Here is a 12,384-nt window from a genome sequence, read left to right on the forward strand (position 1 = left end):
CCCGCAGTCTCCGTTGCCCATTGGAATTCTGGGTTGAGATCCCAATGCCTGATGGGGCTAAAACATTGTCGCGGGTGGTTCTGGGTACATATCGTCAGGCCCCCGTTCCCTCCCTCCCTCCGTGAAAGCAAGGGCAGACAATTGTTTCGTGCCTTTTTTCCTGAGTTACCTGTGCAGACGCCATACCACGGCAAGCATGGAGCCCGCTCAGGTAACCATCACCGTATGTCTCCTGGGTGCTGGCAGACGTGGTACTGCATTGCTACACAGTAGCAGCAACCCATTGCCTTCTGGCAGCAGATGGTGCAATACGACTGGTAGCCGTCATCGTCATGTCCGAGGTGCTCCTGGCCACGTCGGCCAGGAGCGCCTGGGCAGACATGGGCGCAGGGACTAAATTTGGAGTGACTTGACCAGGTCATTCTCTTTAGTCCTGCAGTCAGTCCTATTGAACCGTCTTATGGTTAGCAGGCAGACGATACGGATTGCTAGCAGTCGTACTGTACCATCTTCTGTCGGGCAGGCAAGAGATGAGGATGGCTAGCAGTCGTATTGCACCATCTTCTGCCGAGCAGCCATGAGATGTGGATGGCATGCAGTCCTTCTGCACCATCTGCTGCCAGCCAGAGATGTAAAAGATAGATGGAGTGGATCAAAACAAGAAATAGACCAGATTTGTTTTATACTCATTTGCTTCCCCCCCTTCCCTGTCTAGGGGACTCATCCCTCTAGGTCACACTGCAGTCACTCACAGAGAAGGTGCAGCGAGGTAAATCTAGCCATGGATCAATCAGAGGCCAGACTAACCTCCTTGTTCCAATAAGAACAATAACTTAGGTGCACCATTTCTTATTGGAACCCTCCGTGAAGTCCTGCCTGAAATACTCCTTGATGTAAAGCCACCCCCTTTGTTGATTTTAGCTCCCTGAAACCAACCCTGTAAGCCATGTCGTCAGTCGCCCCTCCCTCCGTCAGAGCAACGGCAGACAATCGTTCCGCGCCTTTTTTCTGTGCGGACGCCATACCAAGGCAAGCATGGAGGCCGCTCAGCTCACTTTGGCAATTAGGAGCACATTAAACACCACACGCATTATCCAGCAGTATATGCGGCACCAGAACCTGGCAGAGCGATACCGGGCGAGGAGGCAACGTCAGCGCGGTCACGTGAGTGATCAGGACATGGACACAGATTTCTCTGAAAGCATGGGCCCTGCCAATGCATGCATCATGGTGCTAATGGGGCAGGTTCATGCTTTGGAACGCTGATTCTGGGCTCGGGAAACAAGCACAGACTGGTGGGACCGCATAGTGTTGCAGGTCTGGGATGATTCCCAGTGGCTGCGAAACTTTCGCATGCGTAAGGGCACTTTCATGGACCTTTGTGACTTGCTTTCCCCTGCCCTGAAGCGCATGAATACCAAGATGAGAGCAGCCCTCACAGTTGAGAAGCAAGTGGCGATAGCCCTGTGGAAGCTTGCAACCCCAGACAGCTACCGGTCAGTCGGGAATCAATTTGGAGTGGGCAAATCTACTGTTGGGGCTGCTGTGATGCAAGTAGCCCACGCAATCAAAGATCTGCTGATATCAAGGATAGTGACCCTGGGAAATGTGCAGGTCAAAGTGGATGGCTTTGCTGCAATGGGATTCCCTAACTGTGGTGGGGCCATAGACGGAACCCATATCCCTATCTTGGCACCGGAGCACCAAGCCGGCGAGTACATAAACGGCAAGGGGTACTTTTCAATAGTGCTGCAAGCCCTGGTGGATCACAAGGGACGTTTCACTAACATCAGCGTGGGATGGCCGGGAAAGGTACATGATGCTCGCATCTTCAGGAACTCTGGTCTGTTTCAAAAGCTGCAGGAAGGGACTTTATTCCCAGACCAGAAAATAACTGTTGGGGACGTTGAAATGCCTATATGTATCCTTGGGGACCCAGCCTACCCCTTAATGTCATGGCTCATGAAGCCGTACACAGGCAGCCTGGACAGTAGTCAGGAGCTGTTCAACTACAGGCTGAGCAAGTGCAGAATGGTGGTAGAATGTGCATTTGGACGTTTAAAGGCGCGCTGGCGCAGTTTACTGACTCGCTTAGACCTCAGCAAAACCAGTATTCCCACTGTTATTACTGCTTGCTGTGTGCTCCACAATATCTGTGAGAGCAAGGGGGAGACGTTTATGGCGGGGTGGGAGGTTGAGGCAAATTGCCTGGCTGCTGGTTACGCGCAGCCGGACATCAGGGCGGTTAGAAGAGCACAGGAGGGTGCGGTACGCATCAGAGAAGCTTTGAAAACCAGTTTCATGACTGGCCAGGCTATTGTGTGAAAGTTCTTTGTTTCTCCTTGATGAAACCCCCCACCCCTTGGTTCACTCTACTTCCCTGTAAGCTAACCACCCTCCCCTCCTCCCTTCAATCACCGCTTGCAGAGGCAATAAAGTCATTGTTGCTTCACATTCATGCATTCTTTATTCATTCATCACACAAATAGGGGGACGACTACCAAGGTAGCCCAGGAGGGGTGGTGGAGGAGGGAAGGAAAATGCCACACAGCACTTTAAAAGTTTACAACTTTAAAATTTATTGAATGCCAGCCTTCTTTTTTTTGGGCAATCCTCTGTGGCGGAGTGGCTGGTTGGCCGGTGGCCCCCCCACCGCGTTCTTGGGCATCTGGGTGTGGAGGCTATGGAACTTGGGGAGGAGGGCGGTTGGTTACACAAGGGCTGTAGTGGCAGTCTGTGCTCAGGCTGTAGTGGCAGTCTGTGCTCCAGCTGCCTTTGCTGCAGCTCAACCATACACTGGAGCATACTGGTTTGGTCCTCCAGCAGCCTCAGCATTGAATCCTGCCTCCTCTCATCACACTGCCGCCACATTTGAGCTTCAGCCCTGTCTTCAGCCCGCCACTTACTCTCTTGAGCCCACCACTTACTCTCTTCAGCCCGCCACCTCTCCTCCCGGTCATTTTGTGCTTTCCTGTACTCTGTCATTATTTGCCTCCAAGCATTCGTCTGTGCTCTGTCAGTGTGGGAGGACTGCATGAGCTCAGAGAACATTTCATCACGAGTGCGTTTTTTTTTCTTTCTAATCTTCACTAGCCTCTGGGAAGGAGAAGATCCTGTGATCATTGAAACACATGCAGCTGGTGGAGAAATAAAAAGGGACAGCGGTATTTAAAAAGACACATTTTATAAAACAGTGGCTACACTCTTTCAGGGTAAACCTTGCTGTTAACATTACATACATAGCACATGTGCTTTCGTTACAAGGTCGCATTTTGCCTCCCCCCACCGCGTGGCTACCCCCTCCATCCTCCCCCCTCCCCGTGGCTAACAGCGGGGAACATTTCTGTTCAGCTGCAGGCAAACAGCTCAGCAGGAACGGGCTCCTCTGAATGTTTCCTGAAGAAAAGCACCCTATTTCAACCAGGAGACCATGAATGATATCTCACTCTCCTGAGGATAACACAGAGAGATAAAGAACGGATGTTGTTTGAACGCCAGCAAACATACACTGCAATGCTTTGTTGTACAATGATTCCCGAGTACGTGTTACTGGCCTGGAGTGGTAAAGTGTCCTACCATGAAGGACGCAATAAGGCTGCCCTCCCCAGAAACCTTTTGCAAAGGCTTTGGGAGTACATCCAGGAGAGCCGTGAATGCCAGGGCAAATTAATCCTTTCACGTGCTTGCTTTTAAACCATGTATAGTATTTTAAAAGGTACACTCACCGGAGGTCCCTTCTCCACCTGCCGGGTCCAGGAGGCAGCCTTGGGTGGGTTCGGGGGGTACTGGCTCCAGGTCCAGGGTGAGAAACAGTTCCTGGCTGTCGGGAAAACCGGTTTCTCCGCTTGCTTGCTGTGAACTATCTACAACCTCATCATCATCATCATCATCTTCTTCGTCCCCAAAACCTGCTTCCTTGTTGCCTCCATCTCCATTGAAGGAGTCAAACAACACGGCTGGGGTAGTGGTGGCTGAACCCCCTAAAATGGCATGCAGCTCATCATAGAAGCGGCATGTTTGGGGCTCTGACCCGGAGCGGCCGTTCGCCCCTCTGGTTTTCTGGTAGGCTTGCCTCAGCTCCTTAAGTTTCATGCGGCACTGCTTCGGATCCCTGTTATGGCCTCTGTCCTTCATGCCCTGGGAGATTTTGACAAAGGTTTTGGCATTTCGAAAACTGGAACGGAGTTCTGATAGCACGGATTCCTCTCCCCATACAGCGATCAGATCCCGTACCTCCCATTCAGTCCATGCTGGAGCTCTTTTGCGATTCTGGGACTCCATCATGGTCACCTCTGCTGATGAGCTCTGCATGGTCACCTGCAGCTTGCCACACTGCCCAAACAGGAAATGAGATTCAAAAGTTCGCAGTTCTTTTCCTGTCTACCTGGCCAGTGCATCTGAATTGAGAGTGCTGTCCAGAGCGGTCACAATGGAGCACTCTGGGATAGCTCCCGGAGGCCAATACCATCGAATTGTGTCCACAGTACCCCAAATTCAACCCGGCAAGGCCGATTTAAGCGCTAATCCACTTGTCAGGGGTGGAGTACGGAAATCGATTTTAAGAGCCCTTTGACTCGAAATAAAGGACTTCATCGTGTGGATGGGTGCAGGTTTACATCGATTTAACGCAGCTAAATTCGACCTAAAGTCCTAGTGTAGACCAGGGCTTAGATAGATAGATAGAGGGGAACTGGCAAAGGCGTGTATGCTCTCTATAAAAGGTCCAGTCTCAGCAGGGTGGATTCCATTTTTAATTATAGTCCCTAGATTGGTGCGTAAATTTAGGATTGCATGCCATCCTCAGTCCACAGCAGACCTCCCACTGATGCCAATAGGAGGTGCATAAAGATCAAGGCTAGATGGCAGCCATCATCTAATAATTAAGCTTTTAATTATTACTTATAAATCATGTTCAATAGTTACCCCATGGGAAAATATTCTCACCTCTAAGAGAACTGCTATTCCTGCCCTTTGCTTCTTTTCCTTCTCCATCTTCCTTTCTGTTACTCATCTTTCCTCACCTGTGCTTACCCTTTGTTCTTCCCAGTGCATTCTGCACTAACCCACAGCAACTGCTGATTTGCCCCATGTGGGTTCCCTCCATCTCCATTCTGTTGGCTAAAATAATCAGTGATTAAATAGTTAATGCAGAGGTGTAAAATGTCATTATTAGGCTTTAGGATCAACATTCCAATGCGAATGGGGATGAGCAGATAGCATACCATTTAGAGTCATGGTTCCAGCTGCCTGCAAACTCAGGAAACCAACAGTTGATTCACATTTGGAAGCTTTTCTTTGTAACCATGAGGGCTAGAAACTTTCTTAAAAATCAAAAACTTAGATTCAGCAAAATCTGAAAATGGGCATGGGCCATGTAAATACATCATGTGGGTCCCTGGCTGGGTGTTTGATGCAGGGCATTCTCAGAGACTCATAGGCCAGAAGGGACCATTGTGATCATCTAGTCTGCCCTCCTGCTCATTGCAGGCCATAGAACCTTACCCAGCCACTCCTGTAATAGACACATAACCTCTGGCTGAATTACTGAAGTCCTCAACTCACGATTTAAAGACTTCTGGTTACAGAGAATCCACCATTTACTCTAGTTCATACCAACAACTGACCCCGTACCCCAAGCTGCAGAGGAAGGTGAGACACCCCCCCCCCCACAGGGTCTCTGCCAATCTGACTGGGGGAAAATTCCTTCCCAACCCCAAATATGGTGATCAGTTAGACCCTGAGCAGGTGGATGAGACCCACCAGCCAGACACCTGGGAAAGAAATCACTGTAGTAACTCAGAGCCCTGCCCATCTAGTGTCCCATCTGTGGCAGTTGGGGATATTTGCTACTAGCAGTCACAGATGGGCCAAATGCCATTATAGGCAAGCTACCATACCATCCCCTCCATACATTTATCAAGTTCAGTCTTGAAATCAGTTAGGTTTTTGCCCCCACTCGCTCCCCTCGGAAGGCTGTTCCAGAACTTCACTCCTCTGATGGTTAGAAACCCTTGTCTAATTTCAAGCCCTTTAAAGGAGGCTACAGGCCAGGCATGTCCCTGATCTTGGCTGAGCCTCAAACCAGGGAACTCTGTGAGGTGTTGTTTTCAAGAGGAGACTAGATAGCAATACGTGCTAGGGAAGCCCATAATACTCACCTCCCTTATTCTCAAGAAGAGGGAGGCCAAGGAGGAGGCAAGACTTGACTTAAACAACATGGTTTCTGTAACTAATGAGGTCCTACTGTGTGGAGGCATCAGAGATCTCGAGGCACTTCGTGTAAGAAGAGGAGTTAGCCCCAGTGGCCGCAACGTTCTTATTGTCCTTATTGCTGTGCACTACTTGGCTACCATTCTGGCTACGTTTCAGTGTGTTGTGTGCTTATAGTTGTGAAGTGCTTTGGGAGGACAGGTGCTGTGTAGCACAGGTGCCAATTTTTGTTGGCGCCAGTGGGTGCTTGCACCCCCAGCCCTGCACCCACCCCTGCCCCAACTCCGCCCCTCCCTGCCCCTATTGGATCCCTCCTCAAATCCCCGCCCCGGCCCTGCCTCCTCCCCCAAGCGCGCAGTGTTCCCCCTCCTCCCCCTCCCTCCCAGTCTTGCTGCGCGAAACAGCTGTTTCATGGCGCAAGCGCTGGGAGGGAGGGAAGGAGGAGAAGCAGAACCCAGCGGTGCACTCGGGAGGAGGCGGAGCAGAGCGGAGGCAGAGGTGAGCTGGGGGACAGAGGTGGGGAACTGCCGGTGGGTGCAGAGCACCCACCAATTTTTCCCCGTGGATGCTCCGGCCCCAGAGCACTCACAGAGTTTGCGCCTATGCTGTGTAGATGTACAGCAATCATTTCATTTTTGTTGATGGTCACTCCCTGTGTGTCACCTTTTTTGTATTACCATAGCACCTGGCAACCCCAGTTATGGACCAAGACCCCATTGTGCTAGGCGCTGTACAGACAGAACAAAAAGACTCCAAGCAGAATTTATAAAGGCTGAACATATTTGCCAAAAGAAACAAGTGATCCAAGTGCTAAACCCCTGACTCTTTCTACCAGGCTTTTGTGTGTGTCATGTGATCAGAAAAAGGGACCTGGAGCTAACTGCAAAGGTTTTAGAGTTTAGAGCAGAACCTGAACTCATAGAGCAGGTGGAACTGGAACAGAAAAGCTCATGTAGTGCAGAGGTCAAGCTGATCAAAATGCAGAGAAAACTCCCACCTAGTGTTGGAACTGGGAAAAAAATGCTACAGAAAGCAATTGACTGTATTTTTTTCTCTCTCTAGTGATTTCACCCTTGCAAATGCTAAATTTAGCAAGTGTATCTCAAAGCCAGACGCTGAACGTGTGGTTTTAAAGATGAACAATGTCATGTTGGGGTTCTTTTTACAGTTGAAAAAGGAGCTGAATTCATCACTTTCCCATTGGCCATGAAGCCAGGCTAATGACTGGGGCCATTTATCACATACTTAAAGAATCACAGCTTAAAATGTGTCCTGTTTAATTACATACTAAAATTACAATACCCCATTTAAAGCTGAAGCTGGGTTCATGTAAACCACTCAATGTAAATTACATCTCAAGTATTCTGTTTGGCTTTAATATGCACAGAATAAACACTGCAGCTAATGACCAGATGGGCTCTTTTATCAACATTACATTTTTGTCTTTATAGACAAGATTATTCAGTCAGTCTGGCTTAATATGAATAGATTACATTACATATTGTAACCAGATTGGAACAAATAGTAGATTTCTAAAAAAAAATACTTGTTCGAATTTTAAAGAATTTTGATTTGAACATTTTTGTGACATATATTACACACTCAAGCAACAGTATAAGGAAAATTGACTTCAAAAAAGCACACTTTAAGAAACTCAGAGAACTGGTAGGTAAGGTCCCATAGGAAGAGAAATCTAAGGAAAAAGGGAATTCAGGAGAGCTGGCAGTTTTTAAAAAGAGCCAATATTCTAGGCATAATAGCAAACTATAGTGATGCAAAGGATAGAGAGGAAGAATAGTAAGAAGCCAATATTACTGAAGCCAGGAGCTCTTTAATTACCTGAAAATTTAAAAAGTGAAAACATGCACAAATTGCTAAGGATTAGTACAGGGGGAAAAAAAAAAGCACAAACATGTAGGGACAAACTCAGAAATCCTGAAGCATAAAATAAGTTACACCTAGCAAGGGACATAAAAGGGAATAAGAAGAGGTTCTATAAATACATTAGGAGCAAGAGAAAGATGAAGGAAAGTGTAGGTCCTCTACTTAGCGGAGAAGGAGAGCTAATAACGGATGACTTCTGGAAGGCTGAGTGTGTTAATGCCCATTTTGCTTCAGTCTTCACTAAAAATGTTAAGTGTGACCAGATGCTTAACACAATTAATATTAACAACAAGGGGGAAGGATCACAAGCCAGAAAAGGGAAAGAATAGGTTAAAGAATATTCAGATAAGTTAGATGTATTCAAGTCAGCAGGGCCTGATGAAATTTAACCTAGAGTACTTAAAGAACTAGCTGCACCAATCTTGGAATTGTTAGCGATTATCTTCCAGAAGACATGGAGGACTGGAGAAGAGTAAACGAAGTACCTATCTTTAAAAAGGTGAACCCAGAGAACCCAGAGAATTAAAGACTAGTCAGCCTAACATAGATACCTGGAAAGACACTGGAACAAATTATTAAGCAATCAGTTTGTAAGGACTTAGGGGATAATAGGGTTATAAGTAATAGCCAACATAGTTTTGTCAAGAACAAATCATACCAGACCAACATAATTTCCTTCTTTGACAGGGTTACTGGCCTAGTGGATGGGGGCAGGTGACGATGTGATATATCTTGATTTTAGTAAGGCTTTTGACAATGTTCCATATGACATTCTCATAAGCAAACTAGGGAAATATGGTCTAGATGGAACTGTAATAAGGTGAGTGCATAACTGGCTGAATGAGCATACTCAGAGAGTAATTATCAATGGTTTGCTGTCTAGTTGGGGGGACATAACTAATGGAGTCTCTCAGGAATCTAACCTGCGTCTGGCACTATTCAACATTTCCATTACTGACTTGGATAATGGAGTGGAGAGTATGCTTATACAATTTGCAGATGACACCAAGGGAGGTTCACAAGCACTGTAAAGGACAGGATTTGAATTCAAAATGACCTTGACAAATTGAAGAATTGCTCTGAAATCAATAGGTTGAAATTCACTAAAGACAAGTGCTAAGTACTGCTACACTTCGGAAGAAAAATCCAATGCATAACTACAACATGGGGAATAACTGGCTAGGCAGAAATACTGCAGCAAAGGATCTGGGGGGTTATAGTGGATCACACGCTGATGATGAGCTAAAAATGTGATGCAGTTGCCAAAAAGGCTAATATAATTCTGGGGCGTATTACCAGGAGTGTCATACATAATACCTGGGATGTAATTGTCCAGCTTCACTTGGCACTGGTGAGGTCTCAGCTGGAGCACTGGGACCACTTGGGTGCCACACTTTAAGAAAGATGTTGACAAATTGGAGAGAAGCCAGAGGAGAGCAACAAAAAATATAAAAGGTTTAGGAAACCTGACTTATGAGGAAAAGTTTAAAAAAAACCTGGGTCGTTTTAGTCTTGAGAAAAGAAGACTGTGGAGTGGTGTGGGGAGGATCTGATAAGCCTTCCAATATGTTAAGGGCTGCTATAAAGAGGACAGTGATCAATTGTTCTCCGTGTCCACCAAAGGTAGGACAAGACAAGAGGCAATGGGCTTAATCTGCAGCAAGGGAGATTTAGGTTAGACATTTGGAAAAACTTTCTAACTATAAGGTAGTTAAGCTCTGGAATAGGCTTCCAAGGAAGGTTGTGGAATCCCACATCACTGGAGGTTTTAAAGAACAAGTTAGACAAACACCTGTCAAATATCCTGTCTAGGGATATTTGGCCCTTCCTCAATGCAGAGGTAAGGACTAGATGACCTCGCGAGGTCCCTTCCAGCCCTACATTTCTATTATTTTGTATTTGCTTCCAGCAACATTCAAGTGCTGAAGCTTTACTTGTGAAAATAGATATACAAAGCAAAATTTTAGCTCAAGTCTTACACATTTGCTAAAAGTTCATTTTATTGTACTGCATCTTCAATTCTAATTTTTTTTTTTGCTAAGGAACACAGTGAGAATTGCCAATTTTATAATCTAATATACAATTGAGACTGGCTAACTTTTAGTTGTAGAAATTATTCAGTCAGGGAACAGAAACATGCCATGTAATTAACCAACATGGCAAGAGCTGTGAATTGAATAGTTGAGTGTTCGCAGTTTGAATGCTCTGCAGCCCAAGAATTAATCATTGAGTGAACTCCTGAATAATTTTGCATGACAAGTACCCTCTGACATTCTTAAATCTGTTCATGGATAATTCATGGACAAAAGAGAAATTTGTCAAATTATTTATTATTCACTTATCTTTAATTGTAACCAACTCAGATTAAGGGGCCCCAGCCTTTGGGGAAGGCATGACAAAAGCCAATGGCTGAAAGTTAAAGCCATTCTGTTAAAGCCACAAATTTTGAACAATGATGGTGAGTAACCATTTGGAACAAACTGTCCAGGGAAGTGATGGATTCTCTGTCTCTTGAAGTCTTCAGATCAAAACTGGATGCCTTTCTAGAAGATATGCTCTAGCCAAAAAAGTTAGTGGGCTCAATACAGGGTAAAATGCTATGGAGGTCAGATTAGATCTAATGGTCCCTACTGTAGGATACTGTGTTATTTTATTTTAATGGAAAGGACCAATTGTTCAAATCTGCAGGCTAAGGCCAAGAAGATGCTAATATGGACAGCACATATGATGTGTTTCCAGTAACTTTTTATATCCCTTGTGGCATTATAGCTAAAACAATGATAGTACATACTACTTCCAACTAGAATAATGGAGACGTAATTGAGGACTGGGAACTTGCAAAGTATGATAAACTGGGATTTGTCTGGGTAACAGGAAGTTGGTGAATCTGTGATGTCCACTGAACATCTGTAAATCTTATTAAACTACATGTTACAAAAGTGGTGTTGGCTACAGATCATCTGACTGTGCCCAAAGATTTTGCTGCAGTTGCTAGCTCTGGTATAATATATGCAAATATATGTTTCAGGAAGAAGCCAGGTTTCAGGAAACAGACAGAGGTGTACACCAGGTACCTTTTCCTTCTCTATCAGAGATGAGGCTGTGCTCAGATTTTCCCGCAAGTTATTCCTGGTAACTACAGCTCATTGGCACACATCACATCTCCCTGTGCCAGAAAGATGAGGCCAGCCCAGATTAGGGAAGAATTGCACATCACTCATAGTAGGCTTTACATTGCTAATCCGTTGAGAGGATTCTCTTTCTTTCAAACCATTTTTTTTCCTTCAGAAGTATCCAGTCTTTCAAAGAGTAAATTTTTGCCTAGAAAAAACTGACAGTGTATTAGAGGCTTATTTAGTGACTCCCAGCCATTATTATAAGTCTTGCCAGTAATAGTCATTGGAATGTGTTGGAGAAATATCAAAAGCACATGTCCATCTCTGCAGAGATGCTTCCAGTGAGGTGCACTTACATCGCAAACATGACCTCCACAGTTGCCAATATTTCTTCTACCCGCTCCAAAATCTATCTCAGTGGCTGTGTTTCACTACTGGAAGGATGGAGGATGTAAGAGGTGGCTAAAGTGAAACCTATCCCACCTCACATCACTGATTTCTCTTTCTGCTGAAATAATATTTCATGGAGAAATCTGAGAGGTCACCTGGAGCCTAGTTCTCAGGGGCATAATCTACACATCTTCACTAGCTGGTGGTTGTAGAAAACTGTCACCCAAAGGCCAGTTTCTGCCACATTTGCTCCATGAGTTGCCCTCTTCATTTCAATGAAAGGTACTGTTCTTTGAGAATACATAAGAAAATTTAGCCCTAAACAAGTAGTTGCAGTAAACAGAGTGTTCTATTGCAATGTTATTAACCAGAGGAAGAAAAATTGTTTTTCGTAACCTCTGAGGATAGGACAAGAAGCAATGGTCTTAAATTGCAGCAAGGGAGGTTTAGGTTAGACATTAGGAAAAACTTCCTAAATGTCAGGGTGGTTAAGCACTAGAATAAATTGCTTAGGGAGGTTGTGGAGTCTCCATCTGTGACGTTCTCCTGGTGTTATCTGGACTGGTGATCTGCTAGGTCACTCCAATCCTTGACTTTAGGAGCCAGCCTTCCCTGCTCTGCTGTGAGAACCCCCACTCCTGGGCTGTTCACGCACAGCCTCTGGCATGTAAGCTGCTTGGATTGTGCAACCGAATGACACTAGCCAATATCTCCGGTCCCAGACACAACCTGCTGGACACTGCAAGCTTATATGAGTTCGTCAATTTAACAAAGAAATTGATAT

The sequence above is a fragment of the Chelonia mydas genome, chromosome 8 (assembly GCF_015237465.2).
Source record: "Chelonia mydas isolate rCheMyd1 chromosome 8, rCheMyd1.pri.v2, whole genome shotgun sequence".
NCBI lineage: Eukaryota > Metazoa > Chordata > Testudines > Cheloniidae > Chelonia > Chelonia mydas.